The sequence below is a fragment of the Delphinapterus leucas genome, chromosome 1 (genome assembly GCF_059928025.1).
Source record: "Delphinapterus leucas isolate spDelLeu-1000000601 "Yukka" chromosome 1, BTC_Dleu_Yukka2, whole genome shotgun sequence".
NCBI classification, from domain to species: Eukaryota; Metazoa; Chordata; class Mammalia; order Artiodactyla; family Monodontidae; genus Delphinapterus; species Delphinapterus leucas.
This window is the reverse complement of record NC_143129.1, coordinates 15,234,709-15,257,663: the sequence shown is the minus strand read 5'-3', so window position 1 is coordinate 15,257,663 and position 22,955 is coordinate 15,234,709. Positions and strand designations below refer to the sequence as shown.

At 40.9% G+C, this 22,955-nt stretch overlaps 1 long non-coding RNA gene across 6 annotated transcripts in view; it reads right to left on the bottom strand.

Moving 5' to 3' along the window:
* Positions 1–22,955, bottom strand: part of LOC111177458 (uncharacterized) — a 274,619-nt gene that overhangs the window by 98,647 nt on the left and 153,017 nt on the right. The gene's annotated exons all lie outside the window — the stretch shown is intronic.

Genomic DNA, 22,955 nt, shown 5'->3' with positions numbered 1-22,955 from the left:
AATCTGGGGACAGAAGTAGTCCTCACAATCTATATTTTATATTCTGATTTAAGCATCTGAATTGTACTTGCTTGTTGCTGTTCTTCCTGTGTGTTGTGTATCACCCTTCCCTGAAACAAAGAGAGGCTGCAGGTCTGATGTTTGGGACAAGCTGGGGCAGCAGAGTACAGAAGGGTAAAGAGATTTCTGAAGAAATGAGGTGAACTGTCTGCTTTATCTGCAAAGAACAGACAAGTCTTAGAAGCCCAAAACAGTTGGCTTTAAACATGAGTAAAGACAATAGCTTGAATCATATAAAACTATTAATAAACTATAAGTATTACCTTATAAAAGGACAATTTCATACGGTTTAACCTAATAGAAGAGTATATATGTTATGAGTCAGTTCATCAGCTTAACATATTTTCTCTTTAACAGAAAATCAAGAACCATTCTCAATCTATATAATCTATATTTCTCTGTAGAGGAGGAATATAATTCCCTTCATAATGCCATCTAAAGAGATTAGGGTCATAAACTCTTCATTACCTATGAAATTTTATAATATAAAAGCCATTTGGACAGATTATGAATACCTAGAAGGTGGCACCGTGTTCTTTGGCATGTAAGAGTATGTACATTGGAGCCAGACAGCCTGGATTCTAACCTAAAAGTCTCTTTTTTGCAAGCTATATGAACTTCTGGTGCCTCAATTTTTTTAATCTATAACAAAGAGATAGGGAAGGGTAAGCTGGGATGAAGTGAGAGAGTGGCATGGACATATATACACGGCCAAATGTAAAACAGATAGCTAGTGGGAAGCAGCCGCATAGCACAGGGAGATCAGCTCGGTGCTTTGTGACCACCTAGAGGGGTGGGATAGGGAGGGTGGGAGGGAGGAAGACACAAGAGGGAAGTGATATGGGGACATATGTATATGTATAACTGATTCACTTTGTGATAAAGCAGAAACTAACACACCATTGTAAAGCAATTATACTCCAATAAAGATGTAATAAATAAATAAATAAATAATAAAGAAGAGACAATAATAGTACCCATGTCACAGGGCTTTTATGAGGATTAAATGAGTTAATGTTTGGAAGGGCTTGGCACATTCTGTGCTATGTGCTTGCTTATTAGTATTACTATTATTAAATATTACCTGTTGGATTCTGTCCCCCAAAGGTTCATATGTTAGAATCCTAACCCCCAGTACCACGGAATGTGATCTTATTTGGAAACAGGGTTGTTGCTCTTGCAATCAGGTAACATAAAATCATACTGGAGTGGGGGCAATTCGGACACAGACAGACATGCCCTCAGGGGAGCACCCTGCGAGGATGAAGGCGGAGCCTGGGGTGATGCTTCTACTGGCCGAAGAATGGCAGGGATTTCCAGCAAACCACCGGAAGCTAGGAGAGAGCTGTGGGACAGATTCCCTGCCAAAGCCCTGAGAAGGAACCAACTCTGCTGACACCTTAATCTTGAATTTCCAGCCTCCAGAACTGTGAGACGATACATTTCTGTTGTTTAAGCCACCCAGTTTGTGGTATTTTGTTACAGCAGCTCTGGCAAACTAATACATTAGATAAAGCACTCCTATCTAGAAATATGACCAAGAAGTCTAAAATAAATCTACTTTTCTTTAAAAAGACACCCGCTTTCTTTGAAACACGTGCAGTCTGACAAAGAATAGCCTCCCCAAGTATTGGCCACAGCAAGAGAGAACAGTGACCCTGTTCTGCAAGGACAAGCCACTGGTAGAGTGTGATATGACACACTCTAGCTTGGGGATTCTCAGTACTTGCCAAGCAGGCTTTCTGCATGTACACATATGGCCAGGATAGGATTCAATATGATGTGCACTAGGTGGCCTTCCAACTCAGAAAAACATCTATGCCAATATGTCCAACATTTAAAATCAAGATCACCTACAACTCAGGATGGACTTAACATGATCCTAATAAATATTTATTTCCTCACTGAAAAACAAAGAGAGAGATTATCACATTATTCAATCAAACATTTTTATCTAAATGAATTGGACATCTCAGGTGAACTGTCTTGGTGTCTAATTTATTTGTTTCATTTCTGCATCTCTACATGAATAGCTCTTGCCTTTTTTTAGTTCAGTACCTTTGGTCTCTATACAGAATATAACCTTTAATTTTATGATTCAGTTTTGAAATAATAATGTTAATCTCACCTTCCTTAGTTGTCAGATTTTAAGAAACAGGAAATATGCCTTACTCTTTAAAGAAATATACATATATATATATATATATATATATATATATATATATATATATATTCCCCATAGTCTCTAACTCACAGAATTCAATCAAGGATAACTTATTGTGAAATGCCCGGAAAAGATAAATCTATAGAGACAGAAAGTAGACTGGTGGTTGCCAGGGGCTGGAGAGAGACTGCAATGGGCACATGTGATCTTTGGGAAGTGATGGATATGTTCTAAAGTTAGATTGTGGTGTTGGTTGACTAACTGTACATATTCAGTAAAATCACTGACTTTTACAATCAAAATGAGTGAATTTTATGGTATATAAATTATTTCTCAATAAAACTGCTGAAAATTTTTAATAAAATAGGTCTCTACATGATTTGTATTTTCATAGCCAGCAACACAGAGCTGTAGACATGTAGAATGGTGAAGGCTTAGGGCTATTAAAAAAAAAAGCTGCTGCCATAGTACAGCTAATTAACATCTTTACTATCCATCCCATTTTCTTCTATTAGCAAAAGTGTCTCTGGCCATCCTCACCATGGAAACATTCCTAGTGTTGGTTTATGTATGTTACTTTATTAGTTTTACAATCTCCATCTAAGGAAAAGCTAGTTGATCCCATGCCGGACTGACTGCCTAATATTCAGACAGCACCCGCTATGTTTTACGTTCAAGACACTGCCATTTGAGACAGGATTATTTACCATGACAAATCATAAATGGAGAATGAAACATAATTTAACTTGAAAAATGTTTCTGTGCCAGAGTCATATGCGCGTTGCAAGAGGGAAATCAAACTTCCCTTTAAAGTGGTTTTAATTATTCAGTCTCTGACGTGATTTCAATATAATCCAACCCAAATGCTGCCTGATTCTCCTTTGCCAACTCTGATGAGTAGTGTAACAATACAATACAGGATTTTAGGGGAAAATCCTTTCCTTTTCCCGACAGTGTGGATTCCATACTCAAGCATCCTGAGTCCCCGTGAAGACTGAGTCACTGAACCAGAGGAGTTTATGTTCACTGAGTTTTCTGTGTATCTCTAGAACCCCCTTTGGATCCTTTTGTGGAACAAACTTTTAAGGGCCGGATCAACACAATCTAAAACGCAGGCTCCTGGGCTGCTGGTCACCCATACAGGAAGTCTTTAGTATTTCCCCTAGAAAGACACAGTCCCACATTATCTTTTCAATATTATCTTGCATAATTATTTCTTTTTTTAAATTGAATTATTATATTAGTTTCAGGTGTACAACACCGTGATTTGATACTTTTATACAACTGATCACCACTATGAGTCTAGTAACCATCTGTTACCATAAAAAGTTATTACAATATTACTGACAATATTCCCTGTGCTGTACATTACGTCCCTGTGACTTATAGCTGGAAGTGTGTACCTCTTAATCCTTTCACCTGTTTCTCCTTCCCACCTCCCCTCTCCTCTGGCACCCCTAATTTTGTTCTCCATATCTATGAGTCTGTTTCTGTTCTGTTGTGCATGTCTGTTTGTATTTTAGATTCCACATAGAAGTGAAATCATGCAGTGTTTGTCTCTGTCTGACTTAGGTCACTTAGCATAATACCCTCCAGGTCCATCCATGTTGTCACAAATGGCAAGGCCTCATTCTTTTTATGGCTGTGTAGTATTCCCTTGTGTGTGTGTGTGTATATATATATATATATATATATATATATATATATATATAAAACACATCTTCTTTATCCATGGACACTTAGGTTGCTTCCATATTCAGCTACTGTAATAATGATGCAATGGAAATTGCTTTCTCTAGGCCACTATTCTCTGGACCAATCGATGCTCATTCGGTACTCATTTCTGCCAAGGAGTCTTACCTGTTCTTGAAAGCAGAGACCATGTCATTCATCATCTTCAAATGTCCAATTATTAGATTCCACCCATTTTTCAAGAACTATCCCAGTACCACCCCTTCCATAATATATTTCTATCACCAGTCACATATAATTTTTTATTCCTTTTATACCCTTTCTACATTGAACCACTTTTTCCACATTTATTATGTCCTCTTTTATTATATAGTACCTTGATTATTTTTCTTACTCCTAATTATACTACAAGCTTGTGAAAATAAGAGGTACTTTGTACCACCTTGTGGTCTCCATTCTGTTCCCAGCCCTCAACCTCACCCAGTATCATTCTCAGAATTAGAAAGGGCTCAATAACATCAATTAAATCAAACAGTAACGGTTATGCCATCCTTACCTATAACTACAATATCCATGTGTATCAATTCAAACGGCAGAAACAATGAACAAACATGCCTTATCCAGTTTCCTTGTCTAAGGAGCAAAACATACTTCTCCTCAATGAAAAGAGCTTCTCTGTGAAAATTTCGAAGGGGACACATCTCTTTACCAATGTCCTTTTGCCAGTGTATCCACACGCCTCCCCAGCTCTCGTGTTTTGCATGCTTCCATCAGCATCTGGAGTGATTTTTACACCACTCTACCTTCTAACACACAGAGCAGTGTGGTGTAGCAGAGTAGGTGAGTGATTTGCAGTCACTCAGGCCCAGCTCCAAATTACACAGCTCAGCTGGATGACCTGGTCAGGCTGCTTACCCTATCTGAGTTCCAGATTCCTTATCTGTAATATGAAGATCAACAACAACCCTGAATGGTTACTGTGAGGATTACATGGGAAAATGTGTTTAAGACATGATTTGCAATGCGTGGCATATTAAAGGTACTAATAATATTGAATTAAAGGTATCAAATCAATTAAACAAATATTTATTTGAGTGCCCACTGAGGGCTTTGCACTAATTTGCTCTGAGGACCCAATAATGAACAAGACTGGCACGGGCCCTGCTCTCAAAGAGCTTAGAGTCTAGAGAAGGAGCCAGGCCCTCGCATATGCAAATGCAGGCCTGCGACAAGCCCAGTAAACGCAGAAATAAGCACAGAATGCTCATAGGGCACAAATGAGGGGCGCCGATGGCATCAGAACAGACGCCATCACTCCTCTGATACCTTCAAATTGCAGAGAAAACTCAGTACCTACAAAGTATGGCTGTTATTAACATAAAATCTATGTCATGGCCCAGTGCTGGGGCATAGTACAGGGTGCCAGGTACCATCTAAGTGAATCACCACACCTTCTAGGGCATGCCACAGTCCAGAATCCACAAGCAGAGTCATATGGAGAAACAGGAGTCAAATCTACACACAAATGCCCATCATTTAGATATTCAAAAGGACCTCAAGATAAAATCATAATCAATACACAGGTATTTTATTTGCATATTTTCCCATTTTTGGTAATAAGTTAAAACTCAGTGTGAAGAGACAGGGACTGATATGCAGTTTCCATAAAGCAGATGCCCTGTGATGCTTCTAAAGCCTGCTTTCTTCATTTTCTAAAATAGCATGCTAATTTTAAAAGGCAAAATAATACAAGACATACAGGCCGGTGAGTGGAAAAGTTTCAAGGCTCACAAGGTCAATTTCCCATTGTAAGTGGCCCCTGGGGAGTGATGAGAAACCTGCACTCCACTCATCAGACAGGAACCTGTGTGGCTATTTTACACTTCACTGTACTTACAGCAGCCTTAGCCGACGGAAAAGCTTACAGAGGAAAAAACAACACGAGTTTAGGTAAATGAAGGCTGCTTGGCTTTGCTGTTTAACATGGATGACAGCCGTGACAGAGGGCCTTGAGTTCGTGTCTAGGGGCCATGTCCTCTGCTTCTGAACGGGTTTGGCAAAGAGCTGCAGGAGGGGGCCCGCCATGTCTCCAACCCTCCCCAGACGCGGGGCATCACCACACTCCTCTTATTCTTCTCTGCTCTGCACCCGGCAGAGGGGTGAATATGCACATTCTGACTTGTGGCCTAAATCCTGGACATCTTGGGCAAGCACAACCTAGCAAAGCCTTCCATTTCTTTTCAATTTCTAGGCAGGTCTGCTTAAACTGACTTCAAATATTGTCCTTTCTTATAATCAGAATACATACGTCACCATACTATTTCCATAAAGTGGCACCCATGTAGCTCTTCTATTTCTTTCGCCTGGATTAAATCTTCATCAACCGGAAAAAATAATGAAACTAAATACCATGAATTAATGCACACCCTAGTTCTTTCTCAGCAGAGAAGGATGGAATGGAAGGGCCCCCACTAAATGCACTGGAGCCTGTCAGAGATGAACAGCTGCTAAAAACTGCTAGAAGGCTGATGAAACCTAAAATCTACCTAATTAAGAGCCATGTGACATTGAGCCCCGATTTCCTCTTCTGAAAAGTGAAAATAATAAGATCTACCTCTAAAGGTGGCTGAAAGGATTGGGTGAAGTGCTGAGCTCACTGTGCCCATCGCAGGCCCTATGTAAATGGTACTTATTACTATTATTATTACTCTGATTAATAAGCAGTCCATAATAACCTTGGGACACGTGTAAACACAGAATGCAACAGAACTCCTCAAATATAGCGACTACGGGCCTGACTTGCCCAGAAGACGTGTGATGTCAGGGAAATTACCTGGACCAGAAGTAAAAGATCTGGTCGCTGGACACGGCTCTGCACACTTAGCTGTGCCACCTGGGCCACCCATGACCTTCCTCTCTTCTGATTTTGTCATTTGAAAATTTAAGGAGTTGAACTAAATTATCTGTAATACCCCTGAGAGGCCACAGGCTATTATTTTTATGAATCCTCTAGATTAATCAGGGCCCAGCCACAAGACCTGAGAGAATGAATGTCCGGGTCTGACTCCATACTTAACTTGGTGAGGAAGTACAACTAGATGATACACAGGAGCTTTGGGGGAGAGGACGGTGGCTACTGCATATAAGCTGTCTCCCTGGACAACTGCTAAGTACAACACTTGAACTCCTAAACTTCTTCAAACCACATCCTGCGAGGCAGCTCTGCTAGACCCCAAATTCACTTTCTGGTGCCAGGAACAGGCCACTGTACTCATTGATAAAGCACCTATCTCCCAGGGCTCAAGCACTTGACAGATGCTATCACACTAAACTGTTAGTATTTGAGAGCAGCTAGGATAAAACATCTTTCTACTGATAAGGAATCTGAGACACTGCAAGTCAAGAGACTTTCTCTTGAGCACCAAGCAAGTCAAAGGCCATGGAATGCTGCAAACTGTCTTTACTCCTCAGGCCTCCTAATTAGGTCAACCGCAACGGCCCAGGCCACTTGGACGGCCCGTGCTATGGACCTCTCCCCCAGCGGCCACTGCTGCACTTCCTCCTCTGAGACCCCCCCCCGCACCCCCTAACCTGACTGCTCCTCCCAGGTGACATTCGAAGCTGCCCTTCACTCCACTATCAGCTCCACTACGTGGCCTCTCCCCTCTCAGCAACTCTGGGGTCAAATGCCCTCCAGACATTTCATCAACATCATGATGTCAGGAGGATTATTTAAATGCCTTCGCGCTAAACCCCATTACAGAGAACAGAATTCTCCATGGCACAGACTGGAATTTGCACATTTGCCTTCTGGTCTCTACCTCCTGATCTTTTCTCTCACCTTCCAGCAAGACCAGCTAAAGAATTTGTGAGGCCCAGTGCAAAATGAAAACAAAAAGCCCTTTGATTAAAAACAACAAACAACACAACTGTGAAGAATTTTAAGACCATGACAGCAGAGCATTAAAGCAAGCCCTGGGCCCTGTGTCTCTTCTTCCTGAGCTCTGAACACCTTTAAAGATGCATGGTCTGTGTCTTCCTGCACCTGGACTGCCACCCCGCCACTACAGCAGCCCCCAGCCACTGTCTGCCAATCCCTTCGTCCCGCGCGCCACTGCCATCTGCATCCTGTCACAGCCCCTCAGAGACCAAGCAGTCGGCTAGTTAACTCACCAGATGAACTGTGCGCTGTGTCACCTGGAAGGTCCTAATCCCCACATCCTCATTTCAAGCGTGGCCTCCGGAACCCTGGCTGCACTACCCTGAGGAATTCACTGATCAGCCCAGGGGAACCCTGTGTGTGTGGACTTTGTGAATCCCAGCACCTGTCAAGTAACCTTGCCCGTGGCCCACCTAGACGTGGGGCTTAAGCCTGGAGAAAGTCTCCTCAGCAGAGTAATCCATCTCCTTTCTCCAGAAAGACAGACGAAACATTTAATTTCTCATTCTCTAGAACCAAATGCACATTTGTCAGCTAAGAACAGCTCTGCCAATTAGCAGAGGCCTCAACCTGAATCAATAAACTTCAGCCTAAAAATAAAGCCATGCAAGCCCCTTTGCAGTACCGCTTGACTCAAAACAGACCTAAGTGGAATATTCCTTAATTACCACTGTTTCATAATAGGTTTTTTGACCCTGTTTTCTCAGGCATGTTTGACTCTCCAGGGTATTTCTAGGCATTGCAATTCAGCAATTTTAAATCTGTTTCTAATCTCCAGATAGTATCATTCATCCTACCAAACAACCCAGGGCCTTGTCAGAAAGCAAAAATAAAATAAGAATTATATTATTAAGTACTGTATGTCATTGCTCACATCATCCAATATAACCAGCGTTTTGAATTGCTGGCATTATTTAGAAAAGTCTGGGTGTTTTTCATGTGTCATTCAATTCAAGTACGTTTTGCTTTATGTTCTGGAAACACTGAGCATCAGCTGAGTTTCAGAAATTTAAACTAGAGGAATTCACTAAGGGAATCCTTAAAGAATTCTTTTGTAAAATAAACCACTGTTTTCAATATGAATAATCATCCTGTAATCTATATTTTCTGTCAGATAGTTTACATATTCTGGTAGTAGGCAGCATATACTGTGTTTCATCAAAGAATGATGCCCAAACTGCATCATCTGAGACCGATAACTTAGATTTAGAAGCATTACACTCTATTTATTCAACTCAGGAAACCATGTTACTAACAATCCAGTGGAGACGCCAAGTTCTCAATATGAAATGAATTAATTACAGTGAATATAATGCAGGAAGAATGGGGCAGGACTTGTATAACTATAGCATCTGTGCCACATGTCCTTCTGGTAAAGAAAGAAGCGGGGGAGGGGTAGACATCTAGACACGTGTGCCTGAAAACTCTCGGTTACTACATAAAAACTGAAACAGAAATGTAAGATATGGGCTTCCCTGGTGGCGCAGTGGTTGAGAGTCCGTCTGCCGATGCAGGGGACACGGGTTCGTGACCCGGTCTGGGAAGATCCCACATGCCGCAGAGCGGCTGGGCCCGTGAGCCATGGCCGCTGAGCCTGCGCGTCCGGAGCCTGTGCTCCGCAACGGGAGAGGCCACAGCAGTGAGAGGCCCGCGTACCGCAAAAAAAAAAAAAAAAAGAAAGATATGTACAATTCTCTAGTCCTCAATCAGAAGTAGATCAGAAAAGGGATGTAGGAAGAGCACAAAGCTCAGGGCTTAAGAGGCCTGAGTTTAGTGTGATTTGGAACAATGAAAAAGAGATCAGTTTCTTTGTCAATGAAATGAAAGCTTTCAACTAGATTATTTCCAAAGTTGCTTTAAACTCTCAATTTCTGTGATAAACTTTCTACTTTAAAATGCGGTTGGAGAAGCAGCTCTAGTACAAGCTCTTCAACTCCTTACATAGACAATACCAAGATTTAAAAACAGAAATTTCACCCTTGTTGTAAGTCTCTTTCACAAAGCTGTTCAGCAAAGGTATGAAGAAAACAACCAATTAATATAATTTTCACACTTTTGTTTTCCCTCTGCCTACTTAGAAAAGCAATAAGAAGGGATATGTGTCCACTAACCTGAAAAAAATGCCATCTTTCCCATATTATTGTATTTGAAAGTTTTCAGTAAAGTTAACACAAATTTCATGTTTTATTAAATATTATTTTCTGTATTATTTGAAAGTATGTTTGGGAAAAATGGATGTTGTGACGACAGCCCCCAATTTTTCTTTTCCAAACTAAAGTCATACTTTCTTCTGTCTCAGTCTCCCTTGTCTAATTCCTATTTGGCCCCTTTCCTTGGCTTCATCTATAAAAATCATTCAATAATCTCCATTGCTCTGATGTCCTGTATCAAGGACACCTTGCAGGATTCTAGGACCCCAGGATTGTATCTTTTATAATGGCAATGCTGCTTGCTTTCCTTTGGACATAATTTTCTTTGGGCCAAATTACTTTTCCTTTATGTAAAAATGTCTTAAGCATAGATTTTCTATATCTTAAAAATAAAACAAAACACTTATTTGAATGACTAGTTTTACAGTTGCTAAAGCAAACCCCAAATATTCAAACTTGTGGGAGGAAAAATATGTATTTTTTTTTTTTTTTTAATGGAGGAAAGCACATCAAAGTAGACTTCTAAAGGTCTGGGATCGCCATTTTTTAAATTCCTTGCTTTCCATAAAAACTAAACATGTTTTAACTCATTTTGCTTGCTTATCATGTCCTTCCAAAGGTTTTACAATGTAGTTTCATTTTGTTATTTTTCAGATCCAAAGACAAATGTTTGCTTTGTGTTTTATTCTAGTTCCTTATTTGAGAGACTCATGAGGACTCCATTGTTCAAATTTGCATGCTTCATAAAAAACACATATTTGAGTAAATTATACTTAAAAAGCTTAGCATTTGCTGATATCTCTCATTAATTACTACACTAATTTATAGGTTATAAAAAGGCTACAGGGAAGACACAGGACTGTCTCTAAGGAAGGTCTGTGATAGGAAAACTTGTGCAATATAATCCTTCTCCCTAAACTCCACAATTTAATCATAAGTGAAAATTGGTCAAAAGAACATTAAGGGTAGTTTTTATTTTCGATGAATCTTGTTGGAAAGGGAATATGTTCATTAATTATTCAAATATTTACTGAGCATCTACTACACCAGTCTCAGTGCTCTGTCCACAGATGCAGTTGAAGCATGGGTGAGAAAAGCGGGGTATTCCTTTGGTACAGGAGGGAGATCCATGCAGGCTGACCCCAAGTTCTCCACCCTTCGATGTACTGCCTACCAACCAACTCAAGGACCTATTTCTTCTCAGATTGCCCTTGTCTCTGAGCCACTACCTAGCCAGCTGTTTCCCTGAGTCCCTCGACACCACACAGACCTCCTGGAGTGGGATGGAGCTATTCATCACCATTCACCACTGCCCTGGGGACAGATTTGTTTTGTTTCCAGATTGCAAGTTTTGAAACAGTGACCTGCAGAAGAGCCATTTTAATCTCTGTAATTTAAAAAAAAAAATTTTTTTTTTAAACGAAACATAGGAAATGTGGCCCAGGTGTGTTTGTTCCACCCATCTATAGCTGAAAATTCATACACTTCGCAGAAGGCGCCAGGGTTATGTAAAGAATAAGGGCAGTGAAGTGAATTGTTTAGGTGATGAGAAACCAGACAGGCCTCAGCTTTGCAACCATGTCCAGTGGGCCCAGTATGTCTAAGGTATTTCTCACTTAAAGAAGCACATAATGGTGGTTTCCATCTGTGATAACAAGGGACTACTGGAGTTCCAGCTTCCTTGATATTTCATTGAGTTTGACTTTGTTAAAAAATAAATATATCACATTTCATATAAAAGAAAATATGGATTATAGGAGACAAGGCATATCTTGAAAGATCTCACTACCAGACACCTAGAAATGCTAGAAATATATATATATAACAAATACCCCCATTTAAATGCATAGTTGAGCTCACAAAAAGTAACAGAAATCCCCAAGGAAAGCCAGAGCAGAGTCGTAAACCAGCATGAAATGTACAGCTGAACTCAGCCAGAGGGCTGGCTCTTAGGAGTCCTTTGAAAGCCAGAAAAAGAGATCCCAGGCTGTATCAGGTAGGAAGGCGAGCCAAGGACCCTCAAAGTGCTGCATCTTCATTGAGAAAGTGGACTGGAAAACCAGTTACCTGCAAAGACTGAGGACAAGATGAAGCAAGCATGTTGGATTCAGCATAATACCAGGTGTGTGCTTTCCTGGATTTATCATTTAAATTTACCCTAACTGTGTGGTCCAGGAACCAGCCCCCTCAACCCCAAGTCAAAAAATAACAAAGCAGTCCTGGGTTGGAAGGGCCTGGGGACACCTGACAGGGCCTATGCAAATCTTCAAATGGATGTACCCTCAACCCCAAGCAGAGATAACCAGATCAGCGATGTGAATGTAGAAAAACAGCTAATAGATGCGTCCCAGTCCAAATTAAACAACTGTGCCCCGTCTTCTTTTTTCTAGGAAAAGAACATTGCTTTCCTAGCTAAGTTAATGTTGCCTTAAATACAGTGGGGAACACAATAAAATTCTCACTGATCCCCTGGAGACTAATCTGAAAGGACAGGATGAGACCACTAAGTGCTCGGGAGAAAGGGAAGCCAAGTAGGGCTGCTGTTGCTTTGTAATAACGAACTGGAGATCAGGACCCTGACAGCGTTACTGATTTCCTGGGAAGGCCCAGAGAATGGATTCAGAGCAGCTGTCACATGGAGACTGTAATGATCGGGCGTTAGTGACTGAGCTTTATAGGCTGGCAGAACCATAACTGTAACAAAGGCATCTTTAGAGTCAGTCATTTGAATAAATGCAGACAAAATTGATAGTTAGTTTTAATTGCTATTTAAGTGCATTTTGTCCTGGCAACAGTGTCGGGTGCTCAGTTGACTGTTTCTAATTTATGTTGTCACTATGCTTCTGGCTCACACAGGGGAGAAGCCAAAGTTAGACTGTGTCTAAGTCAGCAGCAAGCCAGAGCTGACAAGGCCAGGAGGTGAGTCAGGTCTCGTGGCAGATGTAGGGCCACACTCTAAGACGTGGACCTTCAGTCCATCACGACAGATCCTTGCTCTGCAAGGATGCAACATGGGAAGGAAGTGCAGGCAGAAAGGACCAAGTGCAAGGCTAAGGGGGCAGGGTTAAAGGAAAGCAGGAGCGGCCCCGGTCATCCTGCGCCAAGGGCACAGGTGGAACAAGGGGAAATCTACCCAGAAACGAAAAGGAACGTCTCAGGATCTGGGAAAGGCAACGGATCCTCACAAAATGCAGATCACAGATATCTGGTCACCCCAGGAAAGGGGCCTCATCTCTTACTTGGTGATACAGTGAGGATTGTGGCTAAGAGACTAGTAGTCTGGGTGGCTGCTTGGAGCAAGGTACTATCAGAACAAGGTACACAGAACTCAAATGTTTCCTAACTTTTTAGTAAAAATTCTGTGTCTTTGTAAGTAAGAACTTGAATAAAATATTTTTAAATCCTTTAATGAAAGAATGTAAAGCTAAAACAATTGCTTTAAAAAAAAAAAGCTTCTGTTAAAGACTAAAAAGGCGATGTGACATTCACATCATCTAAGACTGTCTTTGACAGATTGTTCCAGTACACTTTTCTTTTTGTTTGTCTTTTTAGATTAGTAAACAGGAATTATTAGCATTTTTATACAGTACTTAAGCATCACTGTAAATGTTTTCATAATTCATTATCTAACCACTTAATTTTCAGTTTAGTGAAAGGAAATGAAAACATTCTAAATGAGTTTTCCTAAGTACTGGGTGAACACAGCTAGAAATAGCTGCTGAATATGATTATAAAATTTGGTTTGAAAAGAAATATACCTCTGTAGGCGGGTAGAAAATAAAAGTCTGTACTTCAATCTGAACAGAAAACTTTCCACAGCAGTAAGTGTAGCAGCCATTCCGCAGGGTCTCAAAGCAGGTGATTATATGTGTGGACATGTGGGAAAATCTCTCCTATATGGGAATGAAAACACTGCCACACACTGTCGACTACTGGATACGTTTCACTGAAGAACTCACCAGCGCCTACTAGTCAAGTCACTAGAGGTTTCTTTTGGTTCCAGAATATATTATAAAGTGCTACCATACGAATGAATGGCAACAACTATTTAAGTAGGATGCACTGTAAATAGTAGGCTTATTTCTTAAACAACCACCATCAATAACCAATATCCAATCTTTCTTTATTCTACTCATATGAAGTTCATTTTGGATTTTAACCATACAAAAATATTAAATATTCACTGATTGTGCACATTTGAACTTCTGTTACTTTGGACTTAGTTTGGCTGAAACAGAAATAGAGTAAAAGTGATTATGCAGAATGTGCAGATCGAAGTTAATCAGAAAAAAAAAAAAACAGCCTCTCAAAGGCAAGGGCATTCCAGAGCTGCACCAGCAAAAGCACAAGGATCCTGGTACCTGCCCAGACCTGACATCACTGAATCAGTCACAGCCGCCTAGGCACCAAGCATTGTGCAGTGGTTGAGAGTCCGCCTGCCAATGCAGGGGACACGGGTTCATGCCCCGGTCCGGGAAGATCCCACATGCTGCGGAGCGGCTGGGCCCATGAGCCATGGCCACTGAGCCTGTGCGCCCGGAGCCTGTGCTCCACAATGGGAGAGGCCACAGCAGTTAGAGGCCCGTGTACTGCAAGAAAAAAAGAAAAATTAGCCTACAATGCTCCAACCCCATCAATTGTCCTGACCTACCCTTTTCCAGAGACACCACAAATGCTAAGAAATCTGTCACAAGCATCTACACCTTGTTCTGGAATTCTTCCAGGACTGCCTTCTACCTACCCATCCTGTTACTTGTCCCTCCATGGCTTGTTTCCAGCCCCTGTTGACACCCAGTTTTCACTCCATAGGAAGATGCTCCAGTTTTGTTCTGTTAAATAGGCTTTGAAACGGCCACTCGTTCAGGGTGTCACTTTCAGAATCTTCCTGTCTGCTTCTTGCACCCAAACCATGAGAAAGAGGAGTCATTCCTGAATCCCAGGCTCAATGCCTGGAGAGAGTCTCAAATGCCCCGAGCTGGGGAAGGAACTGTACGACGAGAAGCCAACGAAAATGACTGCATTCAGCAAACAACCTGGATCCTTCCCAACTAATCCAAACCCCACCCTTTATTCCCTGCACCATTGCTATTCAGCAATGGTGAATCTATTCAGCTATTCAATCTATTCACATCTATTCAGCTCCTGACTTCCTGAAGTTTGTCTGCCTTTTCTATTCCCAAACTTACCCTTTAAGCTTGACAGATTCAATTTCCCTGGGTTTAAACCTCAAAATCATAGAATACACGTAAAGGTACTCTTCTACATCATTAGGTTTCTAACTACTAAGAAACACTCCATCAACCACAGCCTGATCTCTCCTGCTGTTTTATTTAGCATTCATTCCTCCACCGCCACCACTCTGTTTCTCCCCCTCTTATCAATCACCCTCCCCCCGCCCCACACACACAATTACGGGAGGCACAGGACAAGGGCACTGGCAATCTCACCATCCTCTGCATTCACCAGTCCACATCTGCAGCACCGTGCTCAGTTAAGATTTTAAGAGGTGTTTTAGCAAACTGGAGAATGAAGGAAAGTCTAAAAACTGCCCTATGAGGACCAGTTGAAAGAACTAGAAAGGTTTAGCTAGAAAACAGCCCTCTTTAGATCTTTCGATTGTTACAAGTCCTTAGTAATTTGACTATTCCAGATTGATTTTAATGGTTCTCAATAATTTGATAACAAGTGTTTGCTGTGGTAGCCGACTTATTGGTATTCGGTTCCCTGTCTTTTTTTTAAAAGGGGGATTTTACTTTAAGCTATACTTTTTCTAAAACTACAAAAATGAATTATTTGGGGGAAAAAATGCTGACTACTACATTGAAGATTTCATGGAGCTACCGCTTCCAATCATCTGATCACTTCAGATGGACTAATAATGTTAGATAAGACCTCTTTATCAGCAACGCATTGCATCCCACAGCACTGATTTCCATATTCAACAAAACCTCTCTTTGCATAGATACGTGTGTAAAAACAGAACATCCGGTACAGAGGCCAGAGTGCCATCGAAGGTAATTATTGAGACAGTCAAGTTCTTTTAGGCCAGCAAAAATAAGATGCTGGAGGTCTTGGGGAATTTCAGAACCTGATTTCAAAAGGATCATACAGGGAGGAAGTAGAATTTAGCATGGTGGACTACTCTACAGCATACATTTGTAAGTATGAGATTCTATAAAATAGTTGATGAATACAATAATGTTCGCTTGATATAAATGACTAGTGGATGTTTATTTCAAAAGCAGAAGTGTTAGCAGGTTTCTTCTAAGGAAAACAAAGAAACAAACTAGTAAACACACTTTGTGTGGCCTAGGCTTTGAATACTCAAAACTTAAAAGTCACTCATGTATAAACGAAGCTTCTAAATTGAGCAGTAAAGTTTAGAGTATGGTCTTTCATTTTATGTGTTTCTTGTGTGTATGTGTGTATATATGTTTAGATAAAGATACATTATAAAATCAGGAACTTCAGAATTGTTTGTTTCAAAAATTACGCACTACCAATGATTAGTTCCATCATTTAATTAGCTGTACTGATTTCAAGTGTAGGTTGTTAGACGGTTTCTATGAAGTATTAACTTGATTTTATGAAATTTCTTCATTCTTTAATGTTATGCCTAAGCACAACTATTGCACAAATTACTTGTTTTCCACTTTTATTTTTTTAAGTTATTTATTTTTTAATTTATTCATTTTGTTTGTTTATTTTTGGCTGCATTCTTCATTGCTGCGCGCGGGCTTTCTCTAGTTGCGGTGAGAGGGGGCTACTTTTCGTTGCAGTGGCTTCTCTTGTTGCAGGGCACAGGCTCCAGGCACACGGGCTTCAGCAGTTGTGGCTCGCGGGCTCTAGAGCACAGGCTCAGTAGTTCTGGTGCACGGGCTTAGTTGCTCCGCGGCATGTGGGATCTTCCCGGACCAGGGCTCGAACACGTGTCCCCTGCATTGGCAGGCAGACTCCCAACCACTGTGCCACCAGGGAAGCCCAAATTACTTGTTTTTTAAAAGGCAAGAATTTTGTGTGCTATGACAGACAAAATCTCACTAAAGTAAAAAAGTTTTCTAGGTTTTTCTAAATCTTATGTGACATTATAAAATAAACACATTCAAATAACAACATTACATATGAACAGAATGTCAACTGCCTACCAGGATAATAAGAACATTTAAATATGTCAAAAGGCTCAATTTAATAAAATTTATTTATTTTCATATCACTTTGAGAAAGATTTCATTTAAACGTTACAGGAAACTTGAATCTATTCCTGGCATATTATATATCTAATTCAATTAATAACTAATGCATTTATAACCACTCTAAGAATTGGCTTTCATAGATAAAATATATTCTTTCTTTAAAATAATCAGGAAAAAACACTGGAGGTAAAATCATACGGACGCCTAAACTTGTTCCAAATATTCTATGCTTAGATAGTAACAATGCACACTAGTTTTACCACGAGGATATTGAAAAATTAAAAAAGCTAGGTAAATTAATACATAATATTAAATAAGATAAAATATTTAAAGAAAAAGCAATGGAAAATACAAATAAAAAGTATAGGAATTTTTATGATATCAATGCATGAAACTAATAAAATTCTAAATAAGGAGTTAATAAATCAAAAATGTAGATAACCATAATCCAGCACTTACAAAGTGGAAAAAATATTTGCTTAAAATGTAAGGCAGGGAATTTATAGAAATCTTTGCCAAATATGCATTCTCCAGGAAGCACACAATAATTTTTTTTGTTTGTTTTTGTTATTATTTTATTTTTAGGTCACTGGAATTTTTCTACATATCATACCACCAATATGAGGAAAAAATGATTATTGTTGGTGTGAAGCTTGGTGAGTTTCTCCAATTTAAATCAATTCTATATCTCATCAGTTTAAGTCATCCTTTCACAGGAAACTCTTTTCTTGCCAAACAGAATTGTAGTTCTGTGGAATATTTGAGGCTCATTTATATTTTTACCAGTAAATGACCATGTGTGCTCTAATTTGAAAGGTATAATTTCACTGCAAATGTTCTTAATTGGATTTAACTATAAGCAAAATAGATATGAGTTTATCAATAGGAATTTTAATCAAATTCTAGTTGTGAAGAACTATACTTTAAATTTTTTTTAGAATTTACTCCTTTTGGGATCACCAAAAATATTTCTTAAAAGTTTGCAATTGTAGGGCTTCCCTGGTGGCGCAGTGGTTGAGAGTCTGCCTGCCGATGCAGGGGACACGGGTTCGTGCCCCAGTCCAGGAAAGTCCCACATGCCGCGGAGCGGCTAGGCCCGTGAGCCATGGCTGCTGAGCCTGCACGTCCGGAGCCTGTGCTCCGCAACAGGAGAGGCCACAGCAGCGAGAGCCCCGCGTACCGCAAAAAAAAAATTTTTTTAATTAAAAAAAAAATAAGTTTGCAATTGTAAATATGAAAGTGTTTCACTCTGTCACTATATTTTGGTAACTGTAGATGTGGATGCACTACTTAATGATAAATATTGTTGAACGCAGGACTGCAGACATTTCCTTTTAAACCACCAGCTATTTTGGAAGTTCTCACACTTTGTCCTCACACTGTGAATTATATTTTCTTCATTTTGTCAGATGAAATTCCAAAGGCTGCCTTTTCTCTTCTCCTTTTAGAGGTATGAGAATTTTAATTTCTATTACTTTGTCTGCTTTCCATCTTCCAGAATTCGTTCGAAATATTGTGTTTTCTGTCTCCATGTTTAATCTGCCTTTTCCTTCATGTTTAAGCCTTATACATTCCTTTACTATAATTTTAGCAGTGTCAGTTGGAAGAAGTAATAAACTCAGGAGTTCAATCTGTTCTATTACCAGAAACTGGGTTAAATAATTGTGCATTTGTCTCTTGGTTTCAACGCTGAAGGCATTATGAGGACATGGGGAGTGTTCTGTGATATTCCAGCAAGGTGGAGGTACACAGTGATAGTGAATCCAGCAGTAACTGAAAGAGGGTATGCAGGTGTGCAAGGGACGTGAGGTCCCAGCAATCTTAGAAGATGAGCAGCAGGTTTCCAGTCACTGGGACAGCAACCAGCAAGCTGCATTTCTCAATGGACTAGAAAACCAGAAAGCTTCACAAAACAAGACTATTTTGTGATCTGATTTTTCTATGTAGAAAAATCATCTTGTACCCAATTCTGTCACTAAGTATTAATTGTTGATGCTTTTACGTCATTATATTCTATTGGCATTCCATAATTTAATAAATCTGTGAATGTTTGACTTAGAATACAACAACATATAAACAACTACTTATACATGATTATCAGATAGCATTTGCACATAACAGCAGGAAATTTATACTCTAGTAAGAGTAAAGTCAGAAATATAAATAACATTATTTTTATATATTTGTATATATTTTTGTATATTATATATATTTATATTCCACTCCTTTTCCAACTAATGAGCCATCTGGGCCAGAGAACCTCCCTCTGCATCAGTCATGTAGCTGAGCACAGGGCTGCGACTCGTCTATATGGAGCCTTTGCTGGAATTTAAAAAGGTAGCCTTTCCACCACATGGATGAAACCCCACTTGGGGGCCACAGCCTGGAAAGGGAAGTGTGGGTGGATCTCAACCCTTCTCTCCTCCAGACCAGGCATCCGGGTTGGGGGACAGCCTGCATAATTGTACATAAGCGGAAGCTCTGGCTGGGCTGTCCTCTCGCCCCTTCCCCTCTACCCCTCAAGCTTGCCAGGGCTCTTCTGGCCAAACAAATCCTTCCTGGCGGCCCCATCCCTTCAATAGGGTACACATGCCACATGTGTCTGAAGCTCTGCAGCAGACCTAGCTAATTATAAAGCTGGAACCTCAGCTACTAACATAATACGTGAACAACAGAAAAATAGGAACACAAGAGCAAACGAAGGAAGGAGGATTTGCAGGGTGTGCTGACACACTGAAGAATGAATAAGATTAATTGGAAAAACTTATGAGGTCTGACCTGAACTTTAAAAAGAGGAAGGAATGCAGTCTGACAGAACGTGTGCTTCCTGTACATACATTAGAGCTTAGGAAATATTTCCTGAGCGACAGAGTGTAAGAAGCTGAAGGACTGATCAGATTAACTGGAACAGAAAGTTTTCGCACACATGCATTTTTCTCATATTTACAGTTCCATTTTAGAGAAGAGGAAATTAGGAAACTGAGAGTTTAATTAATATGCCCAAGTTCACACAGCTAGTAAGAGCCTGAACTCAAGGATATGTCTGTTTGGCTTCAGAGCCCAGGATTATTTTAATACACACTGTCACCTCTCAGGAACTGCGGGACTCCCCAAGACTCTAGTGCACCCAGAAATTACTTTACCTTTGCTGTGCTGCTGACCTCCGTGGGTGGCGCACACTAAGACTGCTCTGCTTCTGTCAAACAGGTGCATTCAATTTAGAAAAGAAAATATGATGACTTATAAACAGACATGAACTTTAGATACACAGATCACCAATGTGTGCAAATAGATCCAGTAGATCAAGTGAGGAGACGATGAGATATAAAAACGATTGTTAGGGCTTCCCTGGTGGCACAGTGGTTAAGAGTCCGCCTGCCGATGCAGGGGACACGGGTTCGTGCCCCGGTCCGGGAAGATCCCACATGCCGCGGAGCGGCTGGGCCCGTGAGCCATGGCCGCTGAGCCTGCGCATCCGGAGCCTGTGCTCTGCAACGGGAGAGGCCACAACAGTGAGAGGCCCGCGTACCTCAAAAAAAAAAAAAGATTGTTAAAGTACAGCTTGGGGGACAAGTCCAGGCCCAGGAGAAGACAGAGATGACCAGCGACACTGACAGAAATGACACATGAAAGAAAGAAGTTGTCTACCATCCTCCTACTTAGAAGATAAGCAGAGAGCCATCAGGTATAATCCGCATCTTAGAGGTGATTACAGAGATGAGGAATCTTGAAACTTGAGGGTGCAATTACACACAGGATCAGTTAAGGACAGCCAATCGCTGCAACAGTTTTCTCAGCCTCAATTATTTCAGTGTTAATCAACTTCAGTCAGATTTGTCCTTCTAGAAAAAGACTTATTTTCATCACAGTATTATTGAAAGACCTCAATGAATTATCCCTATCAACAGGGTAGAGCCCAGCATTGAAGGCCGTCCAGAATCTACCTGCACGAACATATTCCCTATAATAAACTCTCCCTTTGGCTTAAACTACAGTGAATCTATATATGCACTCAAGAGTCCTAATTTTGTTCCATCCTGTAGATGTATTTAGCTTCCTGTCCCTTGGTTCTCCTCACAGCAAAGACCCACACAGAAAATGAAGTCCAGCAGACCACAGCACCCATAAGTTCTTATCCCCAAACCTGCAAATATACTTAGACCTGCACCTGTGCCTTCCCTGCCCCTTCCGATTACAAGGGGACAGTAACTTCCTCCTATGCTTCCACTGGGACATCTCCAAAGTCCGACACCTCCCTTCTGAATCCCACCTCCTCCTTCGTCTTCAGAAACCTGAAATTCTACTGATTTTCCCTCCTTCTCCTATGTCTTCACCCTCTGTCCATGGCTACCACGGCCAACTTCAGGCTGAATCACTCGCAGTGTAGACTTTATGAACCATGTCCCCAGAGATGTGCAGGCCAGGTCTCCATTTCCTTTTATTTTTTGCTGCTTGTTTCTGCCCTCCCCACTCCACTGAAACCACTCTCACCGGGGTTATAGATGACCTTCTTGTTCACAAATCTGAGGGATGTTTTCAGTCCTTTGCTCTCTTAATATCTACCCAGGTCCTAACACTCAATTAGCCATTTTTTTTCCTTCTGATAACTCCTCCCTTGGTTTCTATCATAGCATATTATTCTGATTTTCCTCCTGCAGGGCCCTCTGTCTCAGTCTCTCTCTTAATCACATGTGTTCATTCATCTGTCTTGAGCCACCCGCTCTTCTTGTTTTGTACTGTCTCCTGGACCATCTCATCTTTTCTTTTGGCTTCTCTTATATGTTTTATGAAAACTGCCCATGTTTACCTTGAGGTTGAACCTCTTCCACCTGAACTTGTTTCCTTTCCTTCTCCTACCGGGTAGAGTCAATACACCAACAAGTTCGGATAGTTCCTCCGCTAAAACACCTGAAATCTATCCCCTTCCCACCACTGCTACTGCCACCTTCCTCACCGAAGCTTGTAACATCCCTCACCTGGACTCCTGCAGTCACCTCCTAACTGGTCTCCCTCATTCCACCCTGGCCACCCTACAATCCATTCTACTACAGAACCAGTTTCAAATGTTAACACGTCTATTCCATATTTTAAAACCTTCAATGATTTTTCAGCTTCTTACTATGAAACTGATGGTGTGTAAGGCCTATCGTGCTTGGCTTCTGCCTCTACCCTTAAGACTTCATCTCCCACCACTTTCTTGCTGCAATGAACGCTTTGGAGCCTTTCTCTCTGAGCTCTCTCCCTGCCACACTCTGGTCTCATGTAGTGACCACATTCCTCTCATTTCCTCAACGAGGACTCAACCCATTGCCTCCTGACCTGGGCCCAAGCTGCCTCTCTCCTTCACTCAGCACATTCCTGCACACCCTGTAGTTCTAGCTCAGCTACTGCTTTACCGGGATGCCTCCTCTAACCACCCCCGGGTCCGGTTAGGTTCTCCTCGCATGTGTACTCACGGGCCCCTGTACTTCCTGTTGCAAAGTCCCCACCACGTGAATTTTCACTGCTTGTTAGTGAGGATGGGAAGAGGAAAGACGGGACCTATGTAGACCCCCGGCAGCCAGAACCTGGTACATAACAAGTGTTCAACAGATGTTTCCCATGAACCAATAAAGACTGATATTAAACTCACTCTTTATCCTGAATATCTCACTGCAGATAAGTGTGAATATATATTTAGCAAAGTATTTCCGGCTCTCATTGTAAAGTGTGGATTTCATCATTTTTAACAAATGTTTGAGTTTTTTTTTCTCAAA